Source organism: Henckelia pumila, chromosome 2, assembly GCF_033568475.1.
Source record: "Henckelia pumila isolate YLH828 chromosome 2, ASM3356847v2, whole genome shotgun sequence".
Lineage (NCBI taxonomy): Eukaryota > Viridiplantae > Streptophyta > Magnoliopsida > Lamiales > Gesneriaceae > Henckelia > Henckelia pumila.
This window is the reverse complement of record NC_133121.1, coordinates 33,296,966-33,311,887: the sequence shown is the minus strand read 5'-3', so window position 1 is coordinate 33,311,887 and position 14,922 is coordinate 33,296,966.

Here is a 14,922-nt window from a genome sequence, read left to right as displayed (position 1 = left end):
CGGTTGATACCTACACTATGGAATTGTTCCATAATAAAAATTTTAAACTTCCGCTGCACCGGGTATCAATCGTGATTGATCTGAGAGCCGCGTTTTCCAACAGAAACAAGACAAAAAGAAGAGAAATATTGTTATTTATGATAGTGAAGAAACCGATAGTGAAGAGATTGTGGAGCCTCAAACTAAAAGGACAAGAACTTTACTGACTAAGCCCACAAAATCTCCCACTAAACTGATCATTTCTATAGCTCACAAATCAGGAAACATCTCCACTGCAGAATACCCTCATTCATCCGATGAAGCAGTTGAAAAGCAGGGCAATCAAACCAAAACTGATGTAAGGCCCGGGATTATTTGATTTAATCCAAAATTTATTTAATTTTAATCCGAGTATATTTAATTTGGTAATATTTAGAGTTTCGATTTAAATTCTAATATTCTTAAATTATTAAGGATTGAAATTGAATTAAATAGAGGGTTGAGGACTGAATTGCAATTTATGAAGTTTTCAGGGATTAAATTGCAATTTATGAAATACATATCCGATTATTATTGAATTATAAGCATGTAACGTGTATTTGTCATATGAATTCAGAAAAGTGAAGAACAGAGCAACCGAAACCTTCCTATTTCTTTTGCTTTTCGATTTTTAAAACCCCGTAACTTTTGATCCGATCGTCCGATTTCGATTTCGAAAATAGTTCTGGAATCCTTGCAAAGAAGGCTTCGATTTGATGTAAGTCTTGATTTATTTCGGCATGTTTTGAAGATCGAAATCTGGTAGATATCAAAAATTTATGTTATGTATGTGTTCTTCGACGTTTATACATTCCGATATCAAAACCGGAGCGAAGAGTTTATCTTATTTGTACTAATCATGAATACCAGCTTATGTTCGATGTTTATAGCTTCTGTTAGAAGTGATATTGAGTTGATCTTTCTGATATTTGATGTACGTATGATTTTAATGGTTAGAAATGGTTTCGATATTTCGTCGGTTATCGATTTTCAGTCGCTACGCCGTCTATTCATGTTTTGAGACCGTTTTGATAGCTTATGTTTGAGCCGAAATGTTCTTTGAGATGTTGTTTATGTTGTAGTATTTTTATTATTCAATTTCAGACTAGTTTTGAAGGCTAACAACTCAAGAACTTGAATTTGAACCGGAGAAGAATAAGTTGAGGTTGAAGTGATTTTGATTGAAGATCTATTGATGATTTTGAATTGATTTTGAAATGATAGCTTTGAACGAAGTTTGATATGACTGTTTTGATGTTATGTTTCAGATTTGAAGCATTCAAAACCGAGAAAATACGAAGGTATAATACGACATCGTGAGTCAGGGATTTGAAACTCGAGAATGAAGCTTCTTGAGTTATCCCGCCAAAATCACATACTTGTTTATCGTTTTGATTTGATTTTGATGTTGTCGATCCATCTCAGGTAGTGGATCTTTGAGTTGATATGATTATGATACGATACGATGATGATATGATATGATATGAATTGATTCAAATGTCAAGGTCTGAGGCGACCTTATTTTCTAGTCAAGAATGGCTACGATAGATGGATATCCATATCAAGATCGGTTACAAATCTTGATGGCAACGATGTTATATAAATCAATTCTTGATCAATATATGCGTTATTTAATCTACTGTTGAGTCGATTATGATTAGAGTTGATATGATTTATTTAACGCTTTATATGTCGATTATACTGAGATGATTTTTCACCGGAGTTTATCCGGCTATTTCTTTGTTTTGTATGTGTGCATGACAACAGAGGGGGCAGGAGCTAGTCAAAGACGTCATTGATAGCTTGGAAGAGAGATGTAGCAAGTGTGGACTCGGGTTATAGCTGAACTTTTATGTCTAGAAGCATCAAACATCATAAAACTATTTTAGGTTGAAGGTTATGTACAAGTATTGATGTCGTTGTGACCCTTCTCCCTTTTTGAACGACTAGTTTGATGTAATAATCGCATGGCTTGATGCTAGGAACTTACTACTTGTATGTATGCATGTTTCCAGATTTTATAACATGTTTAGAATCCATGTTTGATGATGAATCATGCCATGTCCCAAGTTTTGACAGCAAAAACCTGTTCTGCAGATTTTCTGGAAATGGAGCCCGCTCGATCGGGTGAACTTCACCGATCGAGCGCGGCCTGAAAATATTGAAACCCGAGAGACATGTTTTTGGGCTTGCTCGATCGAATGAGTTCATCCGATCGAGCGAGGCCAAAAATATTGCAAACCTGAGATCTTGAATTCCTAGCTCGCTCGATCGGCTTAATTTGCCCGATCGAGCGAGGTGCTGTGTTTAAAAAAAATATCTCTTGGTCTTAATATTCCTTATTGTTTGATTAATTGTTAATTAATCATTAATTTTCCTAAGATGATATTAGCGACCCGAGGTCCCCACAACTGACCTCAAAGGAAAACAACTGATGATTGTCGAACTTATTCAAAGTTTACCACCATCTCAAGAAACCCAAGAAAATGGGGATTCAGAAGAATTTGTTAAAACTCAAAAGGCTCCTTTCCAGATCATCTCAAAACCTGTAGTTTTGCCACTAGCCAGACCATCAGGAGGCCTATCTTCGAAACAAAAGTTGAGTACACTCACTCAGGACTTGACTTGGAAATTGTAAGCTCTCAAATTGCTTCTTCCTCAGATCCTGACAGGCCTACAAATTCAATTCAAACTCAGATAAACCTGACCATGGACGAAGTACTTGAATATGCTGAAAGAAACACTGATGAGATATATGATAAATGGCATAAATACATGACTTTTACATTGGCAACACATTTGAAGAAGAATAATGAACTGAGAAAGTTTGTTAAACTTGAAGAAATTATGTTGAGGATAGTCAAAACTGCAGATGTTCAAGAAGCCTTGGATAGGAGACAATATTTCTACGACCTCATGAGAATCAAGAAACTCAGCCAAACTGTTGCTGAATTTCAGAAGAATTATGATTCCTCTGTCAGAAATTCTTATGAAGACAGATCTATTTTCACTCAACTTCAAAGTGATCTAATAACTATGCAAATGAAAGTAAAGTTTTGGGAAACTGACAAAACTTTGGAGATTCCAGAACCTTTTGAATGGAAGAAACACAAATCACATTCGTAGTCTCGGTCCAAACATAAGAAAATCAAAAGAGTCATACCTCAACTGAATCTTCAAACCATACAGCTGATCAGGTATTTGACGAACTCCAAAAAAAAGCTTCAATAGCTCAAAATCCAACCGATACATCAATTGAACAGCAGCTACACACATATCAGAGGTTGGCAATACTCTACCTGAACTGCAGTTGATGAATGTGGATGAAGTGCTCTCCCACATTGAACTTGAGGAACAACAACTCTCTCCTCTGAATAAAATTTCTATGGATGAAGTTGTTTCACAAGTCGATGATCATATTGAAATTGAGGACCAGGAACCTCCCCTTCTTGAAGACATCTATCTCAAAACTCTTTTGGAGGCAGGTGGTTCCCCAATAATATCTCCAATCGCAATGGAAGCACAACAGCCTCCTCTTCTGCAAGATACATATCATCAATACTCTGCACTACTCCTTCCGTCAGATACTGAATCCCTCTCCTTGCAAATGGCACCTTTCATAGCTCCTTTTATCTCACAACAGTCATTGGCGCTCATTGTGCACCCTCAACAGTTTCCTACGATGGACAACATGGTTATTCCAGCACTTTTCTTCAAAAGGCCTGAAGATCAATCTCAAGAACAACAATCTTGTTCAATTGAATATCTATCAGAATCTCATGTTGGAGCTGATGATCTACAAGCAGAGCCATCCATCAATTCCCCATCCAAATCTCCTGTCAACAAATCCACTCCTTATCTTGAAAAAGTTATTGAGGAGAAAACACAACTCCATCTTTGGCAATGGTTGTACATTCTGCTTCTGGATCCTCTTCTCTTCCAAACAAATGAAAAGCGAAAGTCGACGTGATTTCAACTGATCCTCCATCTCTTTTCAAAAGCTCAACGGACAGATTTTTTAACGCCTTCCAGTCAGAACCTCCAATCAGTGGGAAAGAAAATCCCTCCAAGAAAAAGCGATCCAAATGATGATTTGTATCAACTTATTTCTGACATGGAATCATCGTTGTACAACATGACCAAAGATGTCACAGCCTTAAAGATAATCAACAGGAAACCAACGGCAATATCTCCTTTCTAAGACAATCGTTGAGTTCAGAACTGATTAAACTTCAGGAACAGTTTACATTGATGGACAAAATTCTTCAAGACTAACGTGAACTGACCTCTTCACTCTCCCAACTGCAACAATCTCAGCAGTCATTAGAGACCAAAGTTGACAATTTAAACATGTTTGTCTAATCTCTGCACACATCAGTTCACTCAAATTTTCAAGGGCTTACAAAGCTAATTGCAAACTTGACAAGTATTTCTCAGAATATTTTGCAAACTCAATACGTTGCACAAGCATTAGGATATAAAGTTTCAGCACATCGTCTACCATCATCCAGCCGAAGCTCTTCTTTGCCAAGATATCCGTCAGAACGAAGATAGTTTATTATGTATCACTACAGTGTCTTATTTTATCTACCTTTGTGGTAGCGCTTAATCGTGTCACGCCCAAATTACCCGACTTAATCAGATAAAAAAATATATGTATTAGTGTGAGTAGGGATCGTTTCCACGAGAAAAGGGAAATTTAATGTGTTCTAAAATAAAAGAAAAGGGAGTTTTGAGTTTGGAATTAACTACTAAAAATTTAAAATCAAAATTTAATGGATTTCTATCAACTATCATGCAAGATTAAATTATAACGAAGAAATCAATGAGAAACAAGCCTTGGTATCGGTCGACTACACCCTTGATATTTATTCATTCAATCATTGATTGCCTAAAAATAATTAATTCTATCGAATATTCATCATTGAAAATTAAAATTTTCTTTCACCTTAATCTTATTTAATTAGACACCAGTGTTCTAGATTAACCCTTACCAATAAATCAACCCGGATACCAGCGATCTAGATTTGAATTTAAGGTAGCATTCAAATGAGTAAAACTGATGAATCTAGACAACACAAACACCAGCGGAATATATTAAATGCAGTTGCTTCACAAATTAGATGGTTCAAACAATTACGGATTTGAATTCTAATTTAGCAGTAGATTGTATAACAAAATCCTAAGATGGCCAATCCGAAAATCTCACATACAAGCATGAAATAAATCAGAACAAATTTTGATACTCAACAATAATCAAACATTGAAAATTCGAATCTCGTGAATAAATAAAATCAAGGGTTCGTCTTCCTCAACCAAGTTCTAAGGTTTAGCCACAACGATAGAACACAAAACCTAGCCGCCAAAGAAAAAATTCAAAGTCTGATAATTAATCACTGAAAAACGGAATAGAAAACCATATACAAGGCTAGAGTCCAAAATGAAAGAGTTTCCAAAATTAAGAATTTCTCTTTCCGAACAGACCCGCTTGCTCGATCGGTAAGGATTGACCGATCAAGCGAGACCAAAATTGTTATCCTACTATCCTTCAACTTCGTGCGGCCGCTCGATCGGTAGAGATTAACCGATCGAGCGGCCAAACTTTCTTCCGAATCTGCTTTGCTTCTTCACATGACCCGCTCGATCGGTAGAGATTGGCAGATCGAGCGGTCAACTTTTATTCAAAATCTTTTCAGCATTTCCCTTGCTCCATAGTTCCATCCATACGTCCTCCAAAATGCACGTCCTACACAACAAACCGGGAAATAGATCATGCAGACACAAAATATGAAATACGAACAAAATACGTAATTAAAACACATAAACAAATGCAAAACAACAACTGAATGACATTAAAATATGCAACACAAACACAACTATTAAATTCCCCCACACTTACTCCTTGCTCGCCCTCGTGCAAGTCATGCAAAAATAGAAGGAAAACACAACAAACACATAAGCAAGGATGAATCATGCATAACATAGTCTCAGAGAAGTTTTTCCACACAAAAACAAGTTCATACATACTCTCGATCATCAATGATACACCTTCAATCGAATGCGAACGTGCGTGTGTGACATGTTATTCCAGCTACATGCAACTTCAAAAGACAAGTTTCAAGACTGTTCGCCGACCTTAAACAATTTAGTGCAAGTTTCACAATCAAGAACTCTCCTCTCAACAATCCATCAACACAACACAACTCTCTTGAGATATAGTTACGCAGCGTCGAATTTTGCACCCGACATTTGTTAAAAGTCCCAATAATTACCCGCATACTTAGCTACAACTAGATAGGATTCGAATTTCAATCCCCTCGTCTATAGTCCGGATGGAACTACAATCCCATGGAATCCGCAAACTTAGCCATGAAATAGTGAATAGTATTTCATTCACATTCCAGGCCCGGATGGAATTGTTATTTTAAATTTTTTTCAAAAATTTAACCCTATTTAATCCGCATACTTATCCACAAACAAGACGAATAGGATTTCAATAATCTTGCTTGCAACCCGGATGAAGTCAATATTTCATAAACATTTCATAAAAGTTTTTAAAGGTGCGCCCAAGAGAATATATGCCATATCAAAGAAATCATCGAGATTCAAGAAACTATCAAGTTCCACAAACACCTATTATCGTGCAATGGTCTAACAGACATACACAATATCTAATGCATCACTACACTTCACTAGTTAAACATGCGTGCTTGAAATATTCAACAATTAACTTACGGTTTCTCATATCTAATCCAAAGTATAAAATTTTCCAAAAAATTCATCATTTTTCAACTTCCTCATCATAGGCAAAAATTTCATCCTCAACTCATGCATTCGAACAAACACTAAACAACAACACAACAATTCATGAACTAAATGCAACAAAACGACTCAACAAAAACAAATGCAACATCATGAATAATGCACCTCCCCCCCCCCCCCCCCACACATACACACTTAAATTAAGCATTGCCCTCAATGCGTCAAAACACAAAACACAAACAAACAACTAAACACAATGCAATGCAAAAATGTAAAACGAAACTCCCCTGGTTTACTGGTTGGCGGCGTCCTCCTCTTCAACCTCAGGAGGGGGAACAAGAGCGGCGTACTGAAATGGGAAGGTGGCGGGTATGGTAGAGCAGCAGGGATAGCAGTCGGATCAAGGCCGAGATGCAATGTGATATTCCGAAGGAGAGCATACACAGCTTGAGAGTTATGAGCCGCCACAGTATTGTATGCATCTTGGTGATGGGCATAGGCGGTGATCTCACGGATGGAATCATCTTGGGAGCGACGAGGAGGCGGAGGTGGCCTTTGAGGATCCGGACGAAGAACAAAATGGCCATCCTGCACAAAGTGCTTAACTCGATAAGCTCTCTTGGCTTAAATAGCAACTGCGTCCATGGGTCGCATGCGCGGATACACAAGACAGTGATGATCATCGAGAAGTAAAGACCCAAGGCGGCGGAAGTAATTGACCGGCGGATCTCACTGTGAATCACGCATCCAACATGTATTGGCCAACCCATATCAAGAGTGTAGAGAAGTAGGGAACAATCAAGATTGACTTCACTGGTATGCAATATCGGCATCAGACGCCGATACAAAAAAGTATACCATGTGGCCGGAACCAAATGCAAATAACGTTCCTTAAAATTCAGTGAAGAAACTGGATCAACCCACAAAGCTCCAGGGTTGGCTAGTTGGCCAATTACCTCATCCAAATCCGGGTTGAGTTTTAAGCTTTGATATAGTGAATCATCGACATCCGGTGTCTCGAGCAATGAATTCAACTCATTGGGCTCAAATAAAACCAATTTCCCCCTGACAAAAGCCTTACTATCCGTCCTCTCTGCTGCGTTTGCATAGAATTCTCGCACAATTGGTACGATAGCGGGAGGGGTTGTCTTGCAAAATAAGTCCCACCCACGTTCTTGGACGAAACGGAACACCTCACTATCACCAAGATCGAATTCAAATCCACGCTCGGGAATGGGAGAGAAGTTTACCTTGGCGTGATCGTATCGATCACAAGCCGCTTGACTGAAAAATTTGTCGGCGATGTTTTGGGAAGAACGGGCTGCCGCTGCGCCTTGAGAATAAGACTCGCCGGTAACTCTAACGCGTTTAGGCCCCATGTGTAATAAAAAAAATAGAGACGGCAAAAATTCCGGCACTCGAAGGAATGCAAGAACAAGGCCGATGGAACAGATGGCAGGGTGGTGGAGGTGAACGGCCGAGGAATCAGATACGGCAATATGAGTAGAGGTGATGCGAGGATAATGATCGGAGGTGGAGAAAAATCAGAGAAATGGCCAGCGCGGTGGATGAGCAGCGTGCAGACGGCAGGGTGGTGATAAATCAGAGTCGGTGGAATAGGTGCGGGTGAACAGAGAGGATGACCGGAGGGATGACTGGAGATGACGGTCGGTTGCTATCTGCGATGTAAGATAAAGATGATGAGATGAATTAAGAGAAAAGGGTTTTGGGGAGTTAGGGATTCAGAGAAAAGAGAATGAGAGAATGGGAAAGGGCAGATGAATTAGCAATTTAAATCACGTAAAATGTGTCTCGCTCGATCGGTAAGGATTAACCGATCGAGCGAGACCAAAAGTTCAAACTTACTGCCCAACTTAAAAATACGCCCGCTCGATCGGTAAAGATTAACCGATCGAGTGAGTAAAAATCACAGACCTTTCTGCCTTACCACAAAAGTGCTCTCGCTCGATCGGTGAAGATTAACTGATCGAGCGAGACAAAAAAACAAACCTACTGTCTTACCAAAATAGTGCTCGCTCGATCGGTAGAATTCTACAAATTGAGCGAGCAAAAACATGAAACTTTCTGCTTGTCCAAAAGTACGCGCTCGCTTGATCGGTAAGGATTGACCGATCGAGTGAGACAAAAAATTCATAATATTTTTGTATTTTTCTATTTTCCGAAAAAAACAAAAAGAAAGGAACAAAAATTCGAAAATAAAAACACTAGGGAAAGGAAATGAAGAACACTAGGTTGCCTCAGAGTCAGGCTAAATTTACAGTCAGTCTATAGCGACTGCATGCGGCGACTTATTCGACATCTGGCAGAGCATCTAGTGTGAGATCATGCTCATCCCTCCTACATTCGCTTGAACTCTTTCATAGTAGTGTTTTAGTCTGTGGTCATTCAACTTAAATATTTTTGATGTGTCTAAGCTCTGCATTTTGACTGCACCATGGGAAAAGATATTAGTGTTAACAAACAGTCCATTCCAACGTGAACACAACTTACCTGGAAATAGCCGAAGTCGTGAGTGATAGAGAAGCACTTTCTGACCAACTTCGAATTCCCTTCTGGAGATCATCTTGTCATGGAATGCCTTCGTCTTTTCCTTGTAAATCTTTGAACTGGCATATGCATCATTGCGTATCTCCTCTAATTCTTGAAACTGCAGCTTCCGATGCTCGCCAATCTCATCCATCTGCATGTTAAAGTTTTTGATAGCCCAATAAGCTCTGTGCTCCAATTCTACGGGCAGATGGCATGGTTTCCCAAAAATCAAACGATATGGGGACATTCCAATTGGCATCTTGAACGCGGTTCTGTAAGCCCATAGAGCACCATCCAATTGCAAGCTCCAGTCCTTCCTTGTTGGATTAACTATTTTCTCTAAGATAGAATTGATCTCTCTGTTCGAAACCTCAGCTTGATCATTGGATTCTGGATGGTATGCAGTGGAGATCTTGTGCGTCACATGGTACTTTTTCAGCAAACTGGCCATAGTTTGGTTGCAGAAGTGTGTTCCTCTATCACTGATGATGGCTCGTGGAATCCCAAACCAAGACAAAATATTTTTCTTGATAAACTCTGCAACAACATTAGAATCATTAGTACGGGTGACCTTTGCTTCCACCCATTTCGAGACATAGTCCACAACAAGCAATATATATAAATCCATACAAACTAGGAAAAGGACCCATAAAGTCGATTCCCCAAACATCAAATATTTATCAAACAAAAATAGGTTGCTGAGGCATCTCCTTGCGCTGGGATATATTACCTGTATTCTGGCATCGAGCGCACGACTTATAGAAAACGTAAGCGTCTCGAAATAGGGATGGTCAGAAAAATCCGCAGTCCAACACTTTCTTCGCTGTTCTTTTTGCTCCAAAGTGACCACCACAAGCATATGAATGACAAAATGTGAGAATAGGGGTTACCTCGCTTGCAGGTATACATCATCGTATGACTTGATCAGCGCAGTGTTTCCATAAGTATGGATCATCCCAAACAAAATACTTAGCATCGCTTCTCACTTTGTTCTTTTGTGCCTTGGAAAATTTAGAGGGAAACCCTTTAGTAACTAAATAATTCACAATATTTGTGTATCAGGGTAATTCTGTGCTTGCTGAAAATAGTTGTTCATCAGGAAATTCTTCTCGCAAGCTCAGCTCCTCATCAATATGAACTAGACGGCTCACGTGGTCAGCGACTCGATTCTCTGTTCCTCTTTTGTCCTTAATTTCCACATCAAATTCGCTCAAGAGTAGTATCCATCTTATTAGCCTTGGTTTTGCCTCCGTCTTTGCCATCAGAAAACGAAGATATGCATCATCAGAATAAACAATAACTTTAGCACCAAGTAAATAAGAATGGAATTTTTCTAAAGCAAAAACTACAGCCAAGAGCTCTTTCTCGGTGGTAGAATAATTTCATTGGGAATCAGTCAGAATACGTGAGGCGTAGTATATAGAATGCGATGTTTTCCCAACAAACTGTCCCAACACCGCCCCTACAGCATAGTCGCTGGCATCACACATGATCTCAAATGGTTTGCTCCAGTCTGGTGGTTGGATGATTGGTGCAGATGTTAATGAGTCCTTAAGTTTGTCAAAAGACTTTTTGCATGGTTCATCAAACTCAAACGGGACATCTTTTTGCAACAGCTTGCACATGGGGGTTGGGTTGCGATCTTGGCAAAGTCCTGAATGTATCTCCTGTAAAAACCTGCATGGCCAAGAGAAGATCGCACTTCCCGCACACTTACGGGATAAGGTAGAGACTGAATAATATCGATTTTAGATTTATCTACCTCGATTCACTTTGATGATACGACATGACCCAAAACAATACCTTGTCCAACCATAAAATGACATTTTTCAGAATTTAGAACTAGGTTGGTTTCGACACACCCTTTAGGATTAGAGCAAGGTGAGACAAGCATTTTTCGAATGAATCACCATAGACAGTAAAATCATCCATAAAAATCTCTAAAATATGCTCTATATATTCAGAAAAAATGCTAACCGTACACCGTTGTAATGTGGTTGGTGTATTACAGAGTCCAAAGGACATACATTGATATGCAAAAGTGCCGAACGGGCAAGTGAATGTCGTCTTCTCTTGATCTTCTAGTGCAATTGCGGTCTGAAAATAACCAGAATACCCATCAAAAAAACAATAGTAAGAATGACATGCTAACCTTTCAATCATTTGATCAATAAAGGGCAAAAGGGAAGTGGTCCTTTCGGGTTCCAGCATTTAATTTTCTATAGTCTAAACAAACCCTCCGCCCATTTTGAATGCGGGTGGGAACCAATTCATCATCCTTGTTCTTCACCACAGTAATCTCGGTTTTCTTGGGTACCACTTGGACCGGATTGACCCACTGACTGTCAGAAATTGGGTAGATCATTCCTACTTCAAGAAGTTTCAAAATTTAAGCCTTCACCACCTCCATCATAGGTGGGTTCAACTTTCTTTGCGGTTGACGCAAGGGATTCGCTCCTTCAAACATCAGAATTTTGTGCATGCATGTAAAAGGGATAATTCCCTTGATATCTGCTATGGTTCATCCAATAGTAGTCATGTGCTCCTTTAAGACTTTGACAAGTTGCTCCTCCTGTTCGGCTTCCAAACTATTGGAGATGATAACTGGTAATGTTTCTCCTTCTCCAATGAAAACATACTTAAGATGTTTAGGAAGCGTCTTCAGTTCAACAACTGGTGCCTGCAAAATAGATGGAAGGTGCCGAGTGAAAGAGTGGGTGCCCGGTGAGCCAACTTGTGGCTAAGGGATTTTATGACTCTATGTATAAACAATATTTTGTTTAATATAATTTACACTTTTATAATGGCATTTACTTTATCTTTTATCATATTATTATGTTGTGACATACTATAAGATGTTTAGATGAAGACCTTGAATATACTATAGTGTATGTAAGATGTGGTAGCACATGGGGATGGCTATCATGAAACACATCTTATAGTCACTGTATATTCTAAACAGTTCCTAGTCGATTGAGCCGTCCGTTAATAAGGATAAGGATCGCTCGAGATTGAGACTAGCATTTGCGATGCCGAGTACCACGTTTCATTGGTATGGAACATAGAGATGTTCAAAGCATGCAAATGGATATTCATATGATGAATGATCGAACTACCCTATCCGGACTTTTCAAGTGGTTATCACTTATCGAGTGGATAAAGTCCGCGGTTTTGGTTGTACACCATTAGTACTTACTACTTGAAACATCATTGAGACTCTATATGCTAGTACTGTACTTTTACTCGTTTACCGACTCTATTGGGGTCATCAGGTGTCGGGATTGGGTACAGTTACGACATATATAGGAGTCGATGCTTTGTTGTCAAGGATTCACCACATACTTGCGAGTGTGGATATCCTATGCAATCTGAGGAGATATTAGTGTGACGAATCTCTGGCCAGAGTACATGATGTGTTTTAGTTTACTTGGTTTCCTAGTATCACATGTGATGTCACTATTTGATCTTCAAGATGCATTGCATAGTTATCGAATCTCGAACGACTCTCGATTTACCAATGGTTGTTGATTCGATCGGGATATATGGATGAAGGGATCGTACTGTACGCTAACCAAAATCTATTTGTTCTTGCAGGCACTATCAGTGATACCTAGGGAATCATGGGGCGATGTTGCTAGGCGCTCTTACCATGATTTGATGGGCAAGTCGGAAATTGTTGTTCCGAGTCACAAGGAGTTGTGAGCCCACGGCTAGCTGTATCCCTGAACCATTGAGGGTCACACAAGTAATAGATTTTTTAATTCCCGTTGAGATAATTAAATTTAAAGAGTTAAATTTAGTGAATAAAGAAGTGGGACTTCTTATTTAAAAGTAGAGGGAGTAAGATTTCCCAAAATGACATAGTGATGGACATTTTTGGAAATCACTGAATTCGGATTCAGAAAATTTATCGACTTTAAAAGATGCAGAAATGGTTTATGTGCACATTGGTGAAATTGGTTTATCAATCTGAGTTACGATGAATTTTATATTAATTTCTGAACATGCGGGCTTTGCTTGTCAGGCTTGAACTTATGACTAATGGGCCCTAAGCTGTTAGCAGCCCACATTATAAATAAGTTATTGCAGTGCAGAAATTAAACACAACAGGTCATAATTTCGAAAACCTAGAGAGCTTTCTCTCAAGGAATTCGGCCGACCCCCTCCCCCTCTATCACAGTGTTCGAAAATTCAGTCCGTGAATTTTTGAATTTGCAGACTGATTTAACAGATCATATCTGTTCTATCTCATCGTAGAAACTTCTGATAGACTTTCTAGTGCAGTCTATCAGAGGGATTAAATTTCTGTTCGTGGACCTGATTGAAGAATTGTTCGTTCATCAGTTACTGGGATATACAACAAGAGCAGATTATCTGTTGGTGTCCATAATCTCGCTTCGAGATTTTAAGGTAAAATTTATATTGTTTAAATTTTATGTTATTAATTTTAATCGTAGAAATTTGATACCCATATGGAATCGTTCCATATAAAATTTTAAAACTTCCACTGCACCGGGTATCACTTTCTTTTTCGATCCGGAGAACGACCGAGTTCCAACAGTGGTATCAGAGCCAGGTTGTTCTCGGATTTTACGATTAAAATATTGTTCAATTGTACAAGCCTCGATTTTTCAGAAAAATAAAACGAAAAAAAAAATATTTTAATTTTCCGAGGGACAGCGGGCGGCCACTGCTCTGCGCACAGAGTTTCTGTGCGCAGGGTGCCTGCGCGCAGCTGGGCCGCGCCCAGCGGCCCAGCGACGGGGCTGGGCCCCCGGTCCGAATGTCGGGGACTGCCCGGGATCGTCCCGGGCAGCCCAGAAAAATTAAAATTTTATTCTTTTGAAATTTTGAATTTCAGCCCGTTAATTATTATCGGGCCCAGTTTTGGCCCGATTAAAAATTATTTCAGTTGGTCCACGAGGTAATGGGTCAAAATTGTTTGAGCCCAAAATTTTTAAGAAAATTAATTTTTGGATAAATTTTGAATTTTGGAAATTTATAAATTTAATCCAATAAATTAAATCTTGAATTATTAATTTTGGTACAATTGATAATAAAATATGATTTTATGTATAAAATTAGATTTTATATGTAAAATATGATTTTATGGATAAACTAGATAAAATATGATTTTATATATAAAATAAGATTTTATGTATGAAATATGATTTTATCTATTTAAATTTTATTGCCATTGCATGATATCCAATAAATTAATTATGATCGATTGCCATGACCAATGTTATAGGTGTATGTTAGATTGTTTACATTTGGTTTTAATTATTGTTGTTGGATTTATTAATGGGCCTGGTTTATGGCCCAATATGAATTGTCATATGTAATAAAAGTGGGTATGGTTTATGGCCCATTCCCACCCCTTAAATATGTATCCCCTGCTTGTCATCGAAATTTATTGTAAATTTTGGACTTAGTGAGAGATGAAGATTTGAAGACAAAGGTGGGCCCAGCAGACAATAAAGACCGAAGAAATGTAAATTGGAAGCTCAATGTAATAGGATTGCATTGCATACTTGCATATTACCTAGGATTGGACTTAGACTCGTGATTGGCAACCACGGGTCGATTAGT